The 20,970-nt window shown below is 36.5% G+C and overlaps 1 pseudogene; it reads left to right on the top strand.

The window, feature by feature from the left end:
• Positions 1-6,610: 6,610 nt before the first annotated feature.
• Positions 6,611-19,457, top strand: LOC105042075 (uncharacterized; annotated as a pseudogene).
• Positions 19,458-20,970: the final 1,513 nt, after the last annotated feature.

Below are 20,970 nucleotides of genomic sequence, written 5' to 3'. Positions count from 1 at the left end.
AGTGAAGAAACCTCCACCTCTGGGGTCGACCGGGAGTCGTCGGTCAGATTCTCCGACTGACTTCCTCGTGGAGAGGTTCTAGCCATGACGCTAGCCCCAAAAAGGAGAACATAAAAGAAAAATGGCAAAGGAGAAAGGATGCATGGAAACAGGCACAGAAAAAACTTCGAGAAGAGCTTCCAAAGGAAGAGGACGGAGACAACTACTTGAAACTGGGGGATAACTCGACAGGACCTCAGCGCCAGGAACAGATTTGCAGCGAAAAGTGAAGTTTTGAATGTAAGTGGCCACATATATATAAGGCCCTTCGACGATCGAGATGAAAGCACGCCGAACGAGGGTTTTTCGGATGTCGATACGTGGCAGCACCTGGGCTCTTCCTTGGTCCGACGGTTCGACGCACCTGCCCCCAGATCAAACCACATCGCCTCCATCCGCATGAACGGTTCCAGCCCAATAGTCCTCTGACACGTGGCAGAAAAACTGCGTCTTAGAAAACCACGTCTCAAAATTCATTAACCGACGGTGGTTCGCATTCCCAAAGAGACGGCGATTCGCGTTCCCAATAGGACATTTGACACCAGATCATTCGTTGGTACGATCGTCAGAGTCGGAGCATGACGTGATGGAAAACCACTCATTTCGCTCGAAGCCGTCGCCCACGTGGAAATGCTGGCCAACACGACATCCGACTCAGGAGTGGGGGGGACAACTGTTGGGATATACCGACCGATCCCTGTACGCCGACTTACCTTCAGTCCGATCCGATCGACGCCCGACTCTATCGATCAGACCAACGGACGATTCCGACAAACGACTACCGACAATAGCTGCCGACGATATCCGACCGATGGTGTGTCGGCCGAACAGACCCATACTGTTCCCGATCGATCGAGTGGCCGAACCCGTACCACCGACTCGCTGTCGGGGGTGGCAGCCGATGTCCGACTTCCGCAAGGCACCAGATCAGCTGATGGTGTCTTCGAGTCATCATCCGACGTCCCGACAGTCGAATACCAACATATAGTCGGCTAGCCCATCCAAACGCCGTACAACCGCTATGGGCAGTTGTCCTGTCAAGGACATGCGGTATGGCCGCCCTGGGGTATTGTCCTGCCAAGGACATGGATTAATCCCAGTGACTTGACAACCCATGGCGATTTGACAGCCCCCGACGACTTGACAACTTCCTAATTGTCTGCACCATTAATGGCGGGACCATACCGCATTCTACTATAAAATGGGGTAAGGCAATAGTCTTGGTAAGTTTTTAAGTGAGCTTTCTCAAGTTTCAAGCAAGCTTCCTCAAGCTCTCTCTCAAGCTGAGCCCCCTGATTTTCCACTATTGCCTAGTCTCCTCTCTGACTTGACCGTTGGAGGGTCCCCACCGGAGACATCTCTGATCCGTGAGGACTTTTCTTACAGGTGTGCGACCTTGACAATCGGACGACGGGGGGATTGGCCATAACAGAGATAATAATAAGTTAGATTGTAGTTCTAGTTTGATTATTATAAAAAAAATTAAAATACAGAAAAAGGGTAAATTCATAATGCGAGCAAATCCACATTCTGGAGGACGAGGGGATTGGTCGTAACAGAGATAATAATAAGTTAGATTGTAGTTCTAGTTTGATTATTATAAAAAAAATTAAAATACAGAAAAAGGGTAAATTCATAATGCGAGCAAATCCACATTCTGTTTTATATGCAGCTTCCGGTGGATTATCTATGTTATGCATATATAGTATTTCTGTTTTGACTACTATTGTATCTTAGTATATGGAACAGAACTCATGTCCTTGTGCCTGTGACTTCTTATTTAACAAATTGAGAGTGATGCTCTTTACCAAAAAAAAAAAAAGAAGTATAGGTTACCATAAGTTCTAACTTGGGAATATTTTAATCTAAATATCTCTAATTCTAACATTTAGATGAAAACCATGAAAAATAAGCTAATTGTTAAAATCCTGGCCTGTAACGATGAGTTGGTATTTGCTGCTTCTGCTGTGTTTGGTCGGTAGAAGAAGCCCCTTTGTCTGACGAAGTGGTTGAAACAGAAGCAATGAGAGTTGGCCCAATAAAAGGTGAAGCAAAGGATGAAAGGATTGGAAAGGGAGGAGAAAAGAAGGGTAGATTGTTCTGGACTTTTTTCAATATACGATGTGGTTGCAGAAAGTTTCTTTTGAACGTGCGTTTTTTTTTTTAAAGGGAGAGTTTTAGGATAAGTTTTCACAATGCCTTAAAGTTTTTTTTTATAATGAATGGCGAAAGAATTAAAGGAAGAAACGCGCGAATGCTTTGGATTTGTTTTAGAACTTGGTGGACGCGCGCTTATTTCCTCGAGCGATCATGGTTGGATACTTTTTTAGTAAAGAAAATTTAGTTGGCAAGATCAGGAAGAGTTTTAGGATATTTAGACTCCTTGATTTGTTTTATGATATCTGGGATTTTTTTTGTTTACGATGCCTTATAATTTTTTTATGCAGGGTGGAAGAATTTGAAGAATCAAAATCGTTTCAGATTTTTAGGACGCGCCATGTGATTTAGAAAAATTATGGGGCGCTTGCTTTTTTCTTGGAGTAATCCCGCGGATTCTACCAAAGGTTGGACGTGGATGTTTTTGGACGCCTAATGTTGTTTAGGAAAATTTTTAGACTCACGTTTTTTTAGGAATCCCAATAGAATTTGGATGCTTTTTAAAATCATAGTTGGAAAGATTAGGAAGAGTTTTAGGATATCTGGACTTTTTGATCTGTTTTATGATATCTAGGATTTTTTTCAGATGCCTCATTATCTTTTTTATAAATGGCCGAAGAATTGAAAGAGAATCACGTTGTTTTAGACTTTTTTTTGGATGCGCGATGTGGTTTAGAAAAATTATTGGACGCGCGTCTTTTCTTCCTTGTAGCAATCTTGCGGATTCTTTTTTGGTATAGAAATCAGATTTTTTTGGATGCCCAATGTTATTTAGAAAATTTTTTAGACTAAAATCACCTCAACCAAATATAGAATATTTAGAGTCTCCAAATATAATCATACTAATCATATAATATTTATCGGGATTTTGCATAAATGCCTTAACTAGTATACGAAATTGTTATCTAATTACCAGTATTTTATGCTCTATGCCGCAAAAGATTAATAAAATACCAGCATTTATAGCAAAATACCTTTTATTTTATAACACTTTTTAATAATTAAAAGCACTTGAGCCTAAATGCCATTAAAAAAGAATTTTTACCTATATAAAATAACAAATGCCACTACGATTATGCCGCTAATGAAAAATTTTGTTGTAGCTCCTTGGATAGCAAAATCCAAATATCGGAGTGAAAAAAAAGCTGACAAAAGTATCAAAAAAAAAATCGATTTCACTATCCTAATACTAAAGTTTCACCATTAAGGAGTACTTTAAAAATAATAATACTTAATAAGGAAATATCTAAAGATCCCATTATGGTACTTGACGGTATGGAGACTGATTTAAGTTTGGAGGCTCCTGATTGTCAAAAAATTTACATCGCTCGAGACGGCCTTCCTTATAGGAAATGCATGTATCATACCTTAAAAAGATAATAGTGATCATAGAATATTGAAGTCAGTGGAGAGCAAAATCTGATCCGTAAGATGCTCCAAGCTGCATAGGGTAGTAACCACTAGAAGATGATGCCTCGAATGCACCATATGCATATGGATCATAAGGTGGCTGTGGATAATAGGATCCATAATGCGGGATGATCCAGATACATCCATGGACCCTACTCCACATGCAAGATCGTCCGCAGTATATATATAATTAAAATATATGCAAGTATAACAAAACACGATAGTTTAATGATAATTAAAATAATTATATATAATTTTAAAATAATTTTAATAATTATTTTAAAACTTATAAATTCAAAATAAATATGTTATATGTTTCAAATAATATTTTTAAATTAACTAAAATATAACACTATTTTTATATATTTTTTATTTTATAATTAAATTTTTTAATTTAAATAATTAAAAAAATAATTTTTTAATTTTAAATATTTAAAAAAAATTAAAATTAGATTTAAGTAGCTTGAACCATTCTAAACATGATTCCTAAACTCTAATTTTTTTCTAAAATTTATTTTTTTTAATTTTTAAATAAATAAATATTTAAAAATATTTAAAAAATATATAATTAACAAAAATTATCAATTTTGATGTCATCATGTAGATCTTCCAAAGATCTATCACATATAATTAAATCATACCAAAATCATAAGATTTTGGCATGATTTTCTCCTATTTTTATTTTATCTCATTTTTATTCTATTTCTAACAATAAAAATAAAAAAAAATATTTACTAACAAAATAACAGATTATCTTACCTCCGGTCAAAGATCAGCCTCTTCTCAAATCATTCCTCCAATTTCACAAAATTTTATCTTCTTTTCTAATTTTTTGGAGGTCTCAACGATTAAGTTGCCCACGGCCATGGGTGTTCTCTGAGAACTCTCAAAAAACACCGAAGGCCTGGTGCTTATTAAAGCACCAGGCCCTCCCCCCACGTGAAGTGGGCCACACCCATTTCTCTCTCCTCTCTCTCTCTCCAACCATGTGAAAAGGCCCCCACCTTCCCTCCTCCCCCTTCTTCTGGGCGGTACGGTTCGGTTCACCCCGAACCGGTCCAGAACCGAGCCGTACCGTCCGGTTTCGTGTGGTATGGGCCCGAACCACATCGAACCGAATGATTCGGGGTTGTGTTCAGAAAAAAAGATTCGAATCAGACCGGTAAGGGATCGGTCCGGCTCGGTATGCCCCGTACCGGACGGTTCGGCCCGGTATGGCGAACCATGGTTTGGAGGATAAACAGTGTGCTCAATTAATATCTATATTATGCCAGATTGTACAGGATTTATTCGTAGCCACATCTGTGATTCCTACGAAGGAAAACTTGCAGAAATCAAAGCCAATGCGAGGGTCTGAAATTTGTGATAGTGCCCAACATGCTTTCGAGTTTTTTTTTTTCCTACTTTTTAAATCAATGAGCCAATCCAACTCCAATCAGACTTTAGGTAAGTTAATCTTTTAATCTGATCTTTTATAGTACTGTTTGAATGTATCTGAAACTCTTTTTTCACAAAATTTTTTGTAACATTCTAATGCAAAATTACATTCTCTCAATTTCAATTTTCACTAAACTTTTAATAAGAAAAAAATCACTTTTTTATTTTAAATTCATCTTAATCTTTGAACTATTGAAATTGCATCGTAACTTTTATAATAGAGGCATAACTTGCATCTTTATTTCGAGTTTCTTCTACCTGCTTTGAAAATATAGAAGGTCCTAATAGTCATTAAACTTTACTTGTAGCTCTAATCAAATCCTCCTAAATCAAGTTTCTTGTAATCTTTATCATAGTTTGATGGTGCCAAGGAAGTCTTGACCCTTAAATTAGAAAAGTTCAATGGTCATGGGTTCCTTAGATGGCACGAATAGCTTGAGGCCTGATTAATTGCATTTGGGCTCATCACTGCCACTGAAAAATAACATCCTATGATATTTCCTCCTCATCTAGATCATGATTTTATAGATTATCTGATGCTTCAACACTTGTAGAAGCTATAAATCATTCAAAGGAATTGAATTTCATTGTAGAATCAGAATCTTTAGTTTTTTTTCAGATGACCTATACGAAACCTATAAAAAATATAAGATCACCAAAGAACTCTGGATTGCCCTAAAAGATGCCCATAGCAGAGATAATGAAGGGGCCATAAGGTTCACCATTAGTGATTTTAGCAACTTCAAGATGGTAGATAATGTTTTAATAAATTATCAAATTCATCAGTTCGAGAATTTAGTCCAAAAGATCCATAGAAGGGGCTTGATGTTAAATGAGAATTATCAAATTTCTTATCTAATTGATGAGCTCTTGTCATCATGGATAAATTTTGGATATGAACTTAGAAGAACTCAATATAGCCTTATCCTTCGACCAATTATCCAAGCCATTAGAATAGAAGATCAATACTGAATTAGAGAGTTAAAAAAAAACTAATTGAAACTCAAAATAAAACTGATCGAATTTTAATACCTACAGCAAAAATCTAAGGATCAAGATTGTCGATATTAGAACTAATTAGATTGCATTTGGTACATCATCCGATAATCTTGGAAGACAATGTTGATTGCCTTTAAGATAGATTGCTATCATTAAATTATCAATAATATTGATTACTATGTTTGATACATGCAAGTAATTTGCAATAAAATTACTAGAAATCTTGATTGACATGTTTGATATGACAATCATATTACTAATAATGTAAAATTAAAATTTTAAAATATTCTCAATAATTTTGTACTATTATGTATAGTATTATGAGAAAAATTGGGTATAAATATATACCAACTATTTGTTGAAAGTTCACCTAATTAAAGTAATAACTTTCTAGTGAGCATCGTCAAATTAAGCATGCTCCATTATTATATCAGATTATATCACAATATGCACATCAATTATAGAATTACATCATTAAAATATACCATAAAATCAAGCCTATACCCACTTCCATCTCAACTGGGAGGGGCTCTCGACCGATGATTGGATCACAGCTCTTGAGCAGGCGATGGAGCTGGTGAAGACAAAGGGGGCCAAAAAGAGGATCGAGGAGAAGATGGAGAAGGCGGTGGGTAGAGGGATAGAAGAAATTGAGGGAGGTGAAGGGGCGGAAAGGGTGACGGTGTTGGTGGTGCGATTGATATATGGGGAGGTAGCGGAGATGATGTCGGTGGTGCTGCTATCGATGTGCCAGGTAGGGGAGGGGGTTGATGAAGCGAAAATTTAGTGCAGGGGCAAAATGGTAATTTTAAAACTTTTTCAAAATTACTATTTTACAGCAGAATTATTAATTAATCTCATTAATTAATACTAATTAACCCTACACTAGGATCTAAATATGATACAACAGCATGCATTTAAATTTGAAATTCAAATTTGAATCAGTAAACGTTTTACAGTACTGTGTTCAGAACACATCACCTTTTGCGGGTAGTCGATCACCGCAATCTGATCACCGTCGGAGGGCTCTGATCATCACGTCACAGCCACCCAACTGTCTGGCCTCTGCGGATCGTCCACACGAAGCTCCCGTCTGATCAGCTCCTCACGAATGCTAGTTCGTGATTTCACCCTTTTGATGGCAGATGTTGATCGAACTCCTTCGATCGATGTGTGCCGACTTCTTGGATGCTCCGGATCATCTGCACAGTTACTTGAGAGGCTGATGGATCTCTCTCTGAAATTTAGTGGACTCACGACACTCGTGGCACACCAATCTCACTTCCCGAACCCTAGGTAGAAACCCTAGGGTACACACCAAAAACCCTACGCCCAATTTTCTCTCTTTTCTTTCTTTTTCTCTCAGAAGGTTTTGGACCTTCACCTTGCGCAGAAGCCTTCCTCGCGCCCCAAAGTTTCTCTCCTAATTTTTCTACGCACGTCCCACCTTTCTCCTCTTTTTAAAACAACGTCGAACGTGTCTTATCCGCGTGAGAGGATAAAGACAAGAGGTTACACATTTGAATTCAAATCAAATTTGAATTCAAACAAAAACCAACTTATCCCTATCCTTTTGGGCGTGAGAAGAGAAGGGGTGTGGCTCTTTGTGTGTGGAAAAAGTTTCATAAGAAACCTTTTCTCGTGTAAGTAATGTGGCGCACAAAATGGATAAGGATGAAAGGGCAAGTGATAAGTTATCCATTCAAATTCAAACATGCTTTGAATTTGAATGGCTAACTAATTATTTTATCCATCCATATGGTGCACAAATGAGGACGTGGGGAAGGGTTTTGCGTGAGAAAAATTTTACGAGAAGTTTCTTCTCGTGAATTCAAATGGGTGCAAGGAAGTTGGATGACGCAGGGAATTTAAAACAAGGTGGTTTGATTCAAATTGAGCCAACCTAGTTTAAAATAGGTTGAGCACAATTAGACCAAATTAAACCCAACATAATTAGGCTTAATTAGGCTTAATAAAATCCTAATCAAATCAAGAATTAACTAAACCTAACCCCTGATCAAATCAGGGACTAAACCACCTTAGCGATTAGGTCAACATTTAACCTAATCGGGTCAATCCAAACTGAATCCAATTCAATTGGACTTGATCCAAAAATAATTACTCAATCAAATTGAGTTAATTAGTGATTAAATCACTAATTAAACCTCTCATAAATATTGAGTCCAAATCCGATGGGCAATCAGGCATCAGAGACCATCGATATGAAACCCTGATCAAAGAGTTCAAATTTCAAATTCAAAATTTGAAATTCAAAATTTTGACCCCGGTACCCAAAATGTGTGGAACTCATGATTAGAGAATCCTAATTCTCAATCATAGAGTCCCAGATAGATAAGACTCATAATCAGCCATCAGATCAGAAAGGAACCTCTAATGTGTGTGACCCCGCAGGTTCGAACCTAAGCCGGTAGCACAGGAACCAATTTCTGTACTAATCGAAGTGACCATCTAGCAATGGTACCCGACGATCGGATAGGTCGAATAATCGCAATCGCAATATTCAGAACCTACGTGAATATGGTTACCGTATAATTCATCCCTTTTGACCCCTGTGTTTAGGATGACTCAAGGTTAAACTGTCAACCTTGATGATATCATCCGAATCGTGCTCAACTCAATTAGTCCTGTGACTCCTCACTAGGACTACCCTGGCCAAGGTTTTGCTAAATTGAAACACGACTGTACACAGCTCCTAAACTGGAGTGGTCAATCCCATCTTGACACACGCACCGACAAGTCAAGTACTTGACTACACCCAGCAACCTTCCGTCACTGAATTAGAAATTCAGGTAGTCCAGTGCCTAAGTGCAGTGAGTTGCTTGCAAGTCACCGTGGCGGTCTCAGGTCAGAGGGACATTTATACCCATATCCCATCGGAGCAAATCTTGACAGCAGAAATAGCTCCGGAGTTGGTCACGTTCAGTGCAGATGTACCATTACATCTCACCTGTATGCCATACCAGTGTCTCCACACTCTTTGGTTATGAGGACAACCAACGCATATGGCACACAACGATCTATGCTCGATAAATATTGTCGTCCTTGGTAACAACGTATCATTTGGTCGCGAACATGTTTAAGGACTAAACGACAAATCCTCCTTTGTCGAGTCTAAATAGTCCTAAGGACTTCACCACAACACAGGAGTTCATTAGAAGATGAAACATTTGTGATGAAAAAATACCAAAATAACTTTTATTTATTTATAATTCATGTACTAATACAAAAGGAGCACAACCGTCAACAGGCTGACGATTGGCTTTGGGACACTATTCCCAACAGTTGAGGGGGTGGCGGTGGTGGGGGAGGGGGAGGGCTAGTGGTGGAATTCAGGGATGGAAGGGTGCTATCGTGGAGGGCGAGCAAAAAGTGGAGAATGGAGGAGGCGGTGCTGGTTGTGGCAGATCGAGGGAGGATAGAGATGGCGGTGGCGGCTGGCTTCTATCTGGTCGCAGAGGGAGAGAAGGGGGAATCAGGGGGATAAGCTAGTGAAAAAGGGGGTGAGGGAGGTGCTGGGGGTGGTGGTGCTAGTGGTGACTGACAGACTACCCGTCCGCCTTCAACCTCATCTCCTCCACCCACATGATGGTGCTGCCCGCATGCTCCAGCACCCGTTGGATCTATACGAGTCCCGCCATGGGAAGCCCACATGTGCGAGGAGCCGTGGGTGGCGCTGGAGAGAGGGGAGGATTGGGGGACGGAGAGGGTTGGACGATGAATTTTATATAATTTTTTTAAAAAATAATTTTATCCAAAATTTTTATTATAATGTTGCCAAAGATGCGATAATCTGGAAAGTCACCTCTTTCCAAGACTATCAAGATTGCCTCATGGGAGGCGATATAGATTATCAAGACAATTTAGATTGTCATTCAAAAAATATACCAAATGCAGTAATCCAATGGGCTCATTTTAAATTGCCAGCAATCTGAATAGATTGCCAGCTATCAAATGTAACCTTAGACTCAAATCAAGGATAAAAGAAAAAGGGGTCGATTCCAAAATCAATCCAAATTTGATTCTCAAACCATAAGGAACAAGAAATCTATTAATAAAAGATTTTGCTTCATTTGTAACCCGGACAACTATCTTTCTCATCAATGGTTCTTCCAAAAGAAGAAGAAGGTTGTGATCAAGAAGAGGAAGAACCGACCTCAATCTAAACCTATGATCAATATGGTAGAAGATGAACCATCTACCTTTAGATCAGTATCATTTATCCCATCAGTTAAGTTTACCTATAAAAACATTGATTATGGTTAGATTCTGATTTCAATATCCATATTTGCACTAATAAAGCATCTTTTTTCTCTTATTAGGACTCAAGTAGGAAGTGTAATCATGAAAAATGAAACAACTGTCAATATTTTGAGCAATGGTAACATCCACCTAAAGTTTATCTCTGAAAAGAGTATTATCCTTCCAGATGTGCAACATGTTCCTAATATAAAAAAAATCTTATTAGTAAATCTTTATTAGTATAATTAGAATATAAGATTATACTACAGTCTAATAAGATTATAATTTCTAAAGATGATATATTTATTGGTAAAGAATTTGTGTCTGAATAATTTTTCAAACTTAATATAATTTCTCTTTCAAATCAATCATTTTTTTTGAATTCTGAATCTTGTGATGTTTGCATTGTAGATTAGGATACGTGAGTTTCAAATCTATCCAAAAGATATTCAATCTTAATCTTATTTTTAAATTCAAAATCAATCATAAATATAAAAATATAAAATCTATGCTCAATTCAGACAAACTAGAAAACCTTTCAAATTCATCTCTTAAAGAAATACTCAACTCCTTGAATTAATTTATAGTGATGCACATGATTTTTGTAGAAGTCCAACCTGTGGAGGTAATCATTATTTTGTGACATTTATTGATAACTTCTCTAGGTATTATTATTCCTTTCTCTTAAAGTTCAAAGATGAAGTCTTTAATAAGTTAAAGTTTTCAAAGCTAAGGCTGAAAATCAAATTGAAAAAAATATTAAAATCCTAAGGTTTGATAGAGGAGGTGAATATTTTTTAAATAATTTTATTATCTTCTGTCAAGATCATTGTATAATTTATGAAATCACTACTCCTTACTCTCCTCAATACAATGATGTTGTTAAATAAAAGAAAGAATTCTATTAGATATGGTTAATACCATGATCATAAGTTCTGATATTTCATAAAACTTATGGAAAGAAGCTCTTTTCACTTCTATTCACTAAAGGATAAAGAGAAAACTCCCTATGAGTATTAAAAGAGACATGCATCGAAGTTGAGTTACTTCTAAGTTTACAGGTGCTTAGCTAATGTTACAGTTCCTAAATCTAAGAGCAATAAAAGAGGTTTTAAAAGTATTGATTCAATTTTTGTTGGTTATTATCTTGATGGTAATATTTATAATTTTTTTATTATTTATTCTAATTTTAGTGATATATCTATTAATACCATTATTGAATCTATAGATATGATCTTCTTTAAACATGTATTTTCTTTCAAGACTTGAGTTCCTAGATCCACATCTAATTAGGACTCTTATTCCTTACCCAATTCAATTGAGATCTCTAGTTCTTTGATCCTAATGAGCTTGCATCTAATCAACCAATCTTCCTTCGGAGTACAGAAGGAGCAAGAGGGTTATGATCAAAAAGAACTTAAGTAAAAGTTTCTTTATCTTTTTAGTTGAGAATATACCTACCTCATATCAGGAAGCTATAAGATTTTTGATGCTTTTTTTGAAATGAGGCAATTAAGAGTGAGATTGAATATATTATTAGAAACAATAATTGGATTATCACTGATTATCTCTTATAAACAAACCTTTAGATCATAAATAGATCTTTAGAAAGAAACTCAGTATTAATGAATCAGTGAAAAAATATATGGCATGATTTGTAGTCAAAATTTTGGATAAAAAATCAGTATTGATTTTTTTGATACTTATGCATCTATCACTAGCATTACCACTATTCGTGTCCTCCTTACTCTTAGTTCCATCTATAAACTTCTTGTGCATCAAATGAATGTGAAGACAATCTTTTCTCATGGAGATCTTGATGAAGAAATTTATATCACTCAATCTGAGGGCTTCACAATGGTAAGACAAGAGTATAAAGTGTACAAGCTTACTAGGTCCTTGCATGGACTAAAATAAACACCTACATAATGGTATGAGAAGTTCGATAATATTATCCATTCATATGATTTCCAAATAAATGAATCTAACAACTGTCTCTATCATAAAAGATTTGATGATCGTTATATCTTTCTTTACCTCTATGTAGATGATATCTTAGTTCTATTTTTCGACCTTGTTCTAGTTAATATTGTTAAGAAATTTTTTTTCCATCACTTTCTATGAAAGATTTAGATAAAACTGATCTGATTCTTGACATGAAAATCATTCGATCCTTGATTCTATCTCTATCTCAATTTCATTATACTCAATTGTTGATAGATAAATTTGGTTGTTTTGATTTTTTCTTATTTTCTACTTCTTTTGATCCTTCTATTTGACTCTTGAAAACTTGGATAAATTTGTGAATCAAGATAGACGTGCTTACATCATTGGATTTCTAGTGTATCTTTTCAATCATATTAGACCTAATATTGCTCTATTTCTAGACTTAGTCCATATACTAGTAATTTTAGTTGGGTTCATTGGATTGCTCTAGGAAATGTTTTTACGTATCTTAAAGGCTATATTTTATATTATCTTAGATTTATTGGCTATCCAGTTGTGTTGGAGGGGCACAGTAGTGCCAACTGGTTTTCTGACTCATCTAATATTAAATCCATCTTTGACTATGTATTCTTTCTCAATGATAGTGCTATTTCTTGAAAATTAGTCAAACAAAATATTGTAGCTAAAAGTATAATAGAAGTTGAACTTGTTGTACTACTACAATAAGGATCTATGACAGCGTTTACTACTGCAGTAGTTTTCATAGCATGTACAGCAGCGGTTATAAGAAACTGCTGCCATAGATGGATCTACAGCAGCGATTATTTATAACCACTCCAACAGATCGAATATAGAAGCAGTTATACATAATCGCTGTCATACGTTAGATCTATGGCCGCGGCCATTGTTAGATCTATGGCAGCAGTTAGCGGTTATATAATTTGTTCTTTGTAATGATTGTTTAGAAGCTCTTTTAGATTTGTTTGCCATAATTTTGGATTAAAGTAGATTTTTTGTGCCAATGATTGGATTTATGGTGCTAATATTGGTAATGACATCCATTGAATATTGCGACTATGTACCCATGACTTGTGCTCTCTCCCTTTCTTCCTCCCTCCGTTCCTTTGTTATACTTTGTATTTAAAAGATGCACCAGTACAAGGTCTTTACGTGGGGCGAAGACCCACTGCAGGAGATGGAAGCCCATGCAATAGGCTGGAGTCCTCATAAGGCTAAAAGCCCAAGTAGAGGCTCCAAATGTGGAATGCCTGAAGTCTCATCCTACTTGGTACCAGCTGGTCCTGTTTGCCAACCCAGTCTGTGCCAGCCAATACCAACTTAGATTGCTTGGTCTTATCGGTATCAGAGAGCTGGATCTGCCCCAATATCTGATCTCTCACAAGTCCATCCGGGCCCGATCTGGGACATTTAGGATAGATCAGTACCGACCACAGCTTTAAACCTGTTGAATATATATGTTATCTTAAGTGTTTAATTTCATCATCTCCCAAATTCTATGGTAGATGGTGCAAATTCTCATGTTCGTCACCGGAATCATATGTCCCTTTGCAAAACGATCGTCTAACTTCGAGGTTGAATCCTTTGAACCCACAAGCAAGATATTTAATTGTTGAGTTTTAGAGATCAATTCTTATGGATGTTTTATATCAGACTTTTCAGTATCGTTTATTCTGTGGATCCTGGATGCACCAAATCCTATTACATTTTTTTCATCACTTTTATCATTTTTAAAATGCTTGACGTGACCAGGAGTAAGTAATTGTTTGATTCATACTCTTATAGGATTCTTCTCCTCTCAACAGAGAAGTTGCAGCAGTGTTTTGAGACTGACCTGCCTGCTGAGGTCAAGCAACCTACCGTGTATGCAAGACATTTATTAGAGTACTGCTGTTATAAAGCTCTTCAAGTGTTGACTGATCATCCAGATTATTTGGCTGATGAAGATTTTCGCCGCTTAATATATGATGTGATGCTTGCTTGGGAAGGCCCTGGTGAAGGGAATGAATCTTTATCAAAAGTGAGACACCTACAATTGTTAGAAGTGGATACTTGTAAGAAGTTCTGATGTTATTTAATACCCCTTTTCCATAAAGGATTTTAATTTGATGTTCCATAAAAAAAAATTCATGTTACTATTTGCTTATGAAATTATATTGCTCATACTCCTTCCTAGATTTCACTTGTGTTTTATTATATGGATTCAAGGTGATGAGAACTTTACTTTTGTTTTGGACCTTATTGTGGCAAACATTGGCTGCATTAGGAAACCACTTCTTGTAACCATTTAGAAGTTGAAGATGAAGATGAGGCATCACTCCTTTACACAAATTCTACGTGCCTAGCAGTTCAGGTTAGTTGTTTCTGTACTGATTCATTTAGTGTAATTACTGTATCACATTTTAGTTATGCATAGGTGTCAATTCTATCATTTTCATAGGTTCTCCAGGTCTATGACAAGAAAACTGTTGGACTACGAGCCTTTGCACGGATAGCTTCTGTTTGTCCTGCAATAGCCGAATTGATCACTGTTCACAACCTCTGTGATGCACTTACAATCTCATCGAGTGACCAGCTCCATTTTCTCATCTATGACAAGTACCTCAAAAGCCTAGACAAGTATGTTTTGATTTCCTTCTTCAAGGACTCTATTCCAAACTCATCTATTCCTTTTTATGTGTTTACCCACAACTAAAGTTCCATTTTTGAATATGTTATGAAAGTATAATTTCCTTTCTATTTCATACCTGCCATTTAGGTTTATGTGTCCCTCATATTTTGGAAATGTTTACTTTATAAAGGAGTAAGCAATGTGTTCATTAGTGCTCAGTGTTTTATGATGTCACCTATTTATCCAGTATGTATCTTTGTGGGAAAAAACACTTGAATTTCTTTATCGACAGGAGCAAAATATCATTTTAAAAAAGAAAGCTAGATTCTTTAGAATATACTGGTGCCTTTTCTCTTTCTTTGAGGTCATCTCATAATTTGACATTTCAAAGAAACACGGTTGGCTGCAAGCAAGCATTTTTACAATCATCTCAACAAAGCTGTTCCTGTTATAATCTTGAGCTGGTTGGACTAAAGTGGGAGTCTTGTTGAACATTCCAACTTTTGCATGGAGAATTAGATGGAAAGGACGATAATATTGCCAGAAAATTGGTATATAGAACCAAAAGAGAGATACACATCTTGTCATATTCTTCAGTTTCAGCTTGTAAAGATGCTCTGTGGTTGCATGGTATGTAGAACATAGGATGGGTATAACTATCTTGTAGATCTGTTTCCTTTCTAGTTTAGGTGAGATTTTTGTCCATTACAACTGGCTGCTAGAACCTATGAGAATTCGGTAAAATGAGAACCAAGTTTGTGTGCTATGGAGTAACCTTCATTCCTTTATCAGATTGTATCTCTTTAGAGCATCTAATCTTAGAACATGCAGGAAAATGCTCAGTAATGTTTTGAGATTTTTTTATGGAGGCAGTTATGAATAATTCAGGTTTAATACCTTTGATTTGTCCTTTTTCCTTGTTTTCCGAACATTGTTGATGAAAAGGAGTTTACTATGGCTGTACATGGTTTTGGGAAATCTAGAAGCCTTTTGACCACGAGAGTCTGGAATAGATATACTGCTAATTACTGTTAGAACCTTTGTTAGCAAAACAAACTTTTTGGCAACATTTCTGAGATGTTGTCAACCTGACATTAAATCATGATGAGTTGATATCAAGATCTTGGCCAAGGTCCTGTTGCAGAAGTAAATTTTGCCCTTGAACGCAATCATGTCTTGAGTCACTCTTTACATCTTTTGTATCTGGCAACTGGCAAGTGTTTTGACATCCTTCACTTTTCTGTCTTTTTCTATATCTTCCTGGATATTCTGTTTAGAAATCTTTGCAAACATGATGTCCAGACACCAGATGTGTCACGCCCCCGACCTGCGATTGTGAATCAAGGGTCATGGCGTGACAATTAATATGGTATCAGAGCCAGGTTTTGGGCTATCACATTTTTCACCCCTAAAAAGAAATTTCGTCCTCGAAATTTTTTCATACCTGTCACCATTGTATTGGAAGCTTGTGCATTCTGTAGAGTAAGCGCATTCATTCTTCTCTGATTTTTAGGAATCTGTCCACCACCCTTATGTTGTCTTTCATAAGTTCTTTGGCCAACTTGATTTTCAGTATTTAACGGGCAGCTAGCAATTTTATGATCCTTCTGACCACATTTGAAACAAGCACCTGTATTCCAATAGCAATCTTTGTCTGCATGATTTTTGCCACATCTGGAGCACGGCTCACCATCAATCTGTTGAGTCTTATTGTCTACTGTTCCCTTAGCTGATCTTTTGATGTTTTTATTATTCTGTCCTTGTGTATCATTTGATTTTGCTCTCTTTCTTTGCCTTCTTTCCCTTTCCATGCGTTCTTTATTGACTTCCCTTTCAATTATCAGTGCTTTGTTTACCACATCTGCATAAGTTGTCAATTCATATGGAACCACTTATTTTCGAATCTCAGTTCTCAGTCCCATCTCAAACTTGTGAACACGTTCTTGCTCACCATCCACTAATCTCGGAGCAAATTTTGCTAACTCCGTAAATTTTACTTCATATTCAGTCACACTCATACCCTTTTGCTTCAAATAAATAAACTCTTGTTCTTGTCATTCTACGGGGAGGCATGATAACCTTGTAGTAGTAAAACCTTATTAGATTCATTGATCTATTTGTTAGGATGGGTTTATTATGATGCTCATACTCTAACGTCCCAATATTCCTAATGTTTACCCATCTACACTCATACTATGTCAAATTCTATGTGTCATAACTTATCCACTTATGCTCTGATACCATATTAAATGTGATAGCCCAAAACCTGGCTCTGATACCATATTAATTGTCACGCCCCGACCTGCGATTGTAAAAAGAAATTTCACAAGATGTGTCTGATATCTCCACATGGGGTAGGAAGGGCTGAAGAAGAGAGATGGTTGATGGATGGAGAGTTGGAGGGACTATGAGGTTGTGATCCCTCTGTATCGAGAATTTTGGAATACTGGAAATGAACTCTCTAGAGGAATTCTGGTATCTAGGATCTTGGAAAATATAGTGCTTGGAGGATCAACGGCCTCCTAGATCCCTTCAACCTCTCTCATTCTTAGCCTTATCTAACTCTGCAGCTCGCAGCAGTCCAGCATACATCATGGGGAGCTGGTGCCACATGGGTTTCTAATGATTACATTAAGAAAAAAGGAAATCACCTGAACTGATTCTATAAAAGTTACTGCTTTATGAATATTCATTCAGTTATTGTCAGCATTACCATTCTTATCCAATATTCGAGATTTTATTTTATAAGTAAATGTGCATATACCAGTTGTGATTGGCCCTTTCAGTACCTTGTTTTCCCTGTACTTCTGGAAAAGGCACGGGAACACTTTCTCCTCTTTCCCTACCTTTTTTTTTTTCTTTTCTTTTCTTTCTCAAAAGAAAGGATAGAATAGCCATGTCAGGACTTTGAGGCTCAGGCACATAACCTCCAATATTTATGCTTTTATCATAGGGTTCTCAAATCCACAAAAAAGCATAATATGGTCACCACTTGCTTCAAGCCTTCACCTTTCTGATGGAGAAATGATCTAAGATGCTGATGGTGTTGCGCCAACTCAACCTGTTCTGCAATACATTGGAATATCTGCATGGCCAGGTTAAGTAATTTTCCTTTTCATTTTCTTTGTTCTTAATTGTTTCCAAAAGCTCTTAGGAACATTCTTTCTTTCTTTCTTTTTTAATTTTGGCAGGACGGTTGACCATAACCACCCATGCTCTTTACTTTGAGTCCTTAGGAGTGGGTTCACATGACAAAGCTCTCAGGTATGATTTAGCAGCAGATTTAAAGCAGGTAGCAAAGCACGAACTGACTGGACCATTGGGTGCTCGCCTCTTTGATAAGGCTGTGATGTACAAGTCAACCTCTGTGTAAGTTCTGCATTTACATTGATTTTTTGTTCTGAAATTGGATTTGTTTAATTTATGTTAATTCGAGACAAAATTTGCATGCACTCCGTTGCAGAGCAGAGCTAGTTTATTTTGAGTTTCCTGAATTTAAAGGTCATTCACGCAGAGATTACTGGTTGGCAATAATTCGACAAGTCTTACAGGTGCGTAGATTCATCAGAAAGTTCAATCTTGAAGAAATTCAACAGGGAGAAGCTCTTTCAAACGCCGCTTGAGGCATCTTCAGATACCGTGCTGTGAAAGAAGCTTTCCATATTACTCCCTATCACTTTAAGATGACACTTGCTTTTAACTTAGCTGAAAAATTACCAAAAGGTGACATGATCTTGGAAGCTCTATATAATCACCTGGAACTGCTGCATACTGGATACCAGAGCCATTTTGTTAGTGATTCTTCATCTGATAAAAAGTTTCAGGCTCTTCCTTTACCATCTTCATCATATACACTTTTTAAAGTGGGCTTACTGAAAAGGAAAAATAGGATTAACGAAAGAGATTTCCTTGTTGCTGTTGTCTGCATTGGTGCAACAAGTCCTTTAGAGATGGCTTTAAAAGAGTCACTTTGTCACTCTGAAAAAGCTGAGGCAGCATGTGCAACAGTGGATCAGGTGAAAGTGGAAGGGATTGATAGAAACATAGCTGTGATGCAGGTATATAACCATAAAGTGTTATCCTTCTGTTTCAGTTTCTGCATTAAATAAGTAATGACTGAACTTAGATGTTGGAAAATTTTCAACATAAGTTTTGTGAGTAGAATAATAAAAAGTGACTTCAAACCCAAACCTTAGATATTAAGTCAAGAAAATTGGGACCAACAAAGTTGTGCTGTCTAAAGTCAACTTTGAGAATCGTCGTTCTAGATGGTAAAAAGAATTACTGATACATAATTAAGATTTTGAGTTGCAAGAATGTTCGATGGTTTACTCCCTTGCAATATTTTCTTTTATATTTCTTGCTTCTATGTGGAAGTTATGATCGTTCTTTCTATTTCTACAAAAAGAAAGCGGAGATACTTATTTGTGGTGAAAATAGGCTCACTTTGAACAAGAAGAGGGCAATTCATGATAAATTTCAATTCATTTTTGATGTATTTGGGTATCTTCTGGAGGAATAATCTGCCAGTCAAAATATATGGAACTGTAATATTCTACCTTCACAGAGAGAAACTTATATTTTGCAATTAGCTGCTAGTTTTTTGAATATTTATTTCTGAAGTAAAATTTTAATCACGGAGAGGAAGTATCCTTATGATGGTTTTGACGTACGGTTAAACATGTTGGAAGAAGACTGTACATACTACTATAATTTATCAAAGAATGCAAGCCCATGTATTACATGTGAGGGACCATATATTATTGTGAGAGGCTAGATTTTAATTTGTTTTTGATGCTCATGGATTTTTATATCATATGAGTCGGTCAAACTAAATATGTTCAACTATAATCTTTGTATGTTTGTAGGAGCACGAGATAAATTTGCTTTAGCAGCTGGGTTTTTGAGCATTTATTGCATAAGCAAAATTCTTATTATGGTAAGAAAGAAACTTGCGATAACTTTTGAGTTGCTTTGGAACATGTTAGAGATAGACTAGCATATGGGTATTCTTTTGTAGAATGGTAGAGAAAGTGGATATATAGATTGTTACCTGGTTGTGGATTTGTGTTGTGTTGCATTTTTTCTATGAATTAGCCTGGAAGTTAGGTATCATCAGGTTATCAGCTTTTTCTTTTTGATCGTTTGTGATGACCTGGGTAAGATAAAATAACTTTTCACCATCCCCATGGTTGGGTAAAACCTTTCTGTTACAAAGTTTAGGTCACAATTACATACTTTGCATGCCTAATTCCTAAATGTTGCCATGGGACATTGTTTCAGAGTTATTAATCATACTATACATTTTCTCTCGGATACATTGTACAGGTCTATGCTAATTCATTTTTGAGTTGCCACATGAACTTGAGTCATTTAGGTTGATATGATCCTTTTAACCTGACAGGGAACTCGACAATCACCAATTATTTGCTGCAATTAGGTTAACTAATCTAGGATCAAAAAATGCTTGAAAATAATAGGATTTTTTTTTCTTTGTTTTCTACACCAAACATGATTCTAAAGGTTAAAGTATTGAATGCTACAAAAACACATGGATATTAACAAATTAATGAATCATTATTGAGCAAATCGAGGCAGTTTTAAAATCCGATTTTTCTCTAAAAAATAATATATCTGAAAAGCAGCATGGCTTAAACTCATCTCAAGTTTTACTTGGAGTAGTATTATTAATATAAGAAAGCTATGGAAGAGGACCTATTAGGTTTTAGGAAAGGGACTAAATCTATGGTTTGCTAGAATTTTGGTTATTAATTCAAGTTTTTGATATAAATGTAGTAGAAGGCAATGTTCTTAAAGGAAATAGAGAATGGTTGACCCTAATGTAACTAGGGTTCTGGATTTTAGGGCCCGAATTGGATTTTTAGGGCTTTATGCAATTGAATATCCAACATCAATATTTTGATGGAATTTTTGGTGAAAATCTGACATTTATATGATTAAAGAAAAACCCTATAGGAAGTGAAACTGTGACGGCCCAACCCATGCTAGAATCCCAACCAAAGCCCAAAAAAAAAAAAAAAAGAAAACAGAGGAGAAGACTCCCGAAGGGAGTCTTCTTCCTCCTCTCGTCG

Source organism: Elaeis guineensis, chromosome 3 (assembly GCF_000442705.2).
Source record: "Elaeis guineensis isolate ETL-2024a chromosome 3, EG11, whole genome shotgun sequence".
In the NCBI taxonomy this organism is placed as follows: Eukaryota; Viridiplantae; Streptophyta; class Magnoliopsida; order Arecales; family Arecaceae; genus Elaeis; species Elaeis guineensis.
This window is presented reverse-complemented; position numbering and strand designations above follow the sequence as displayed.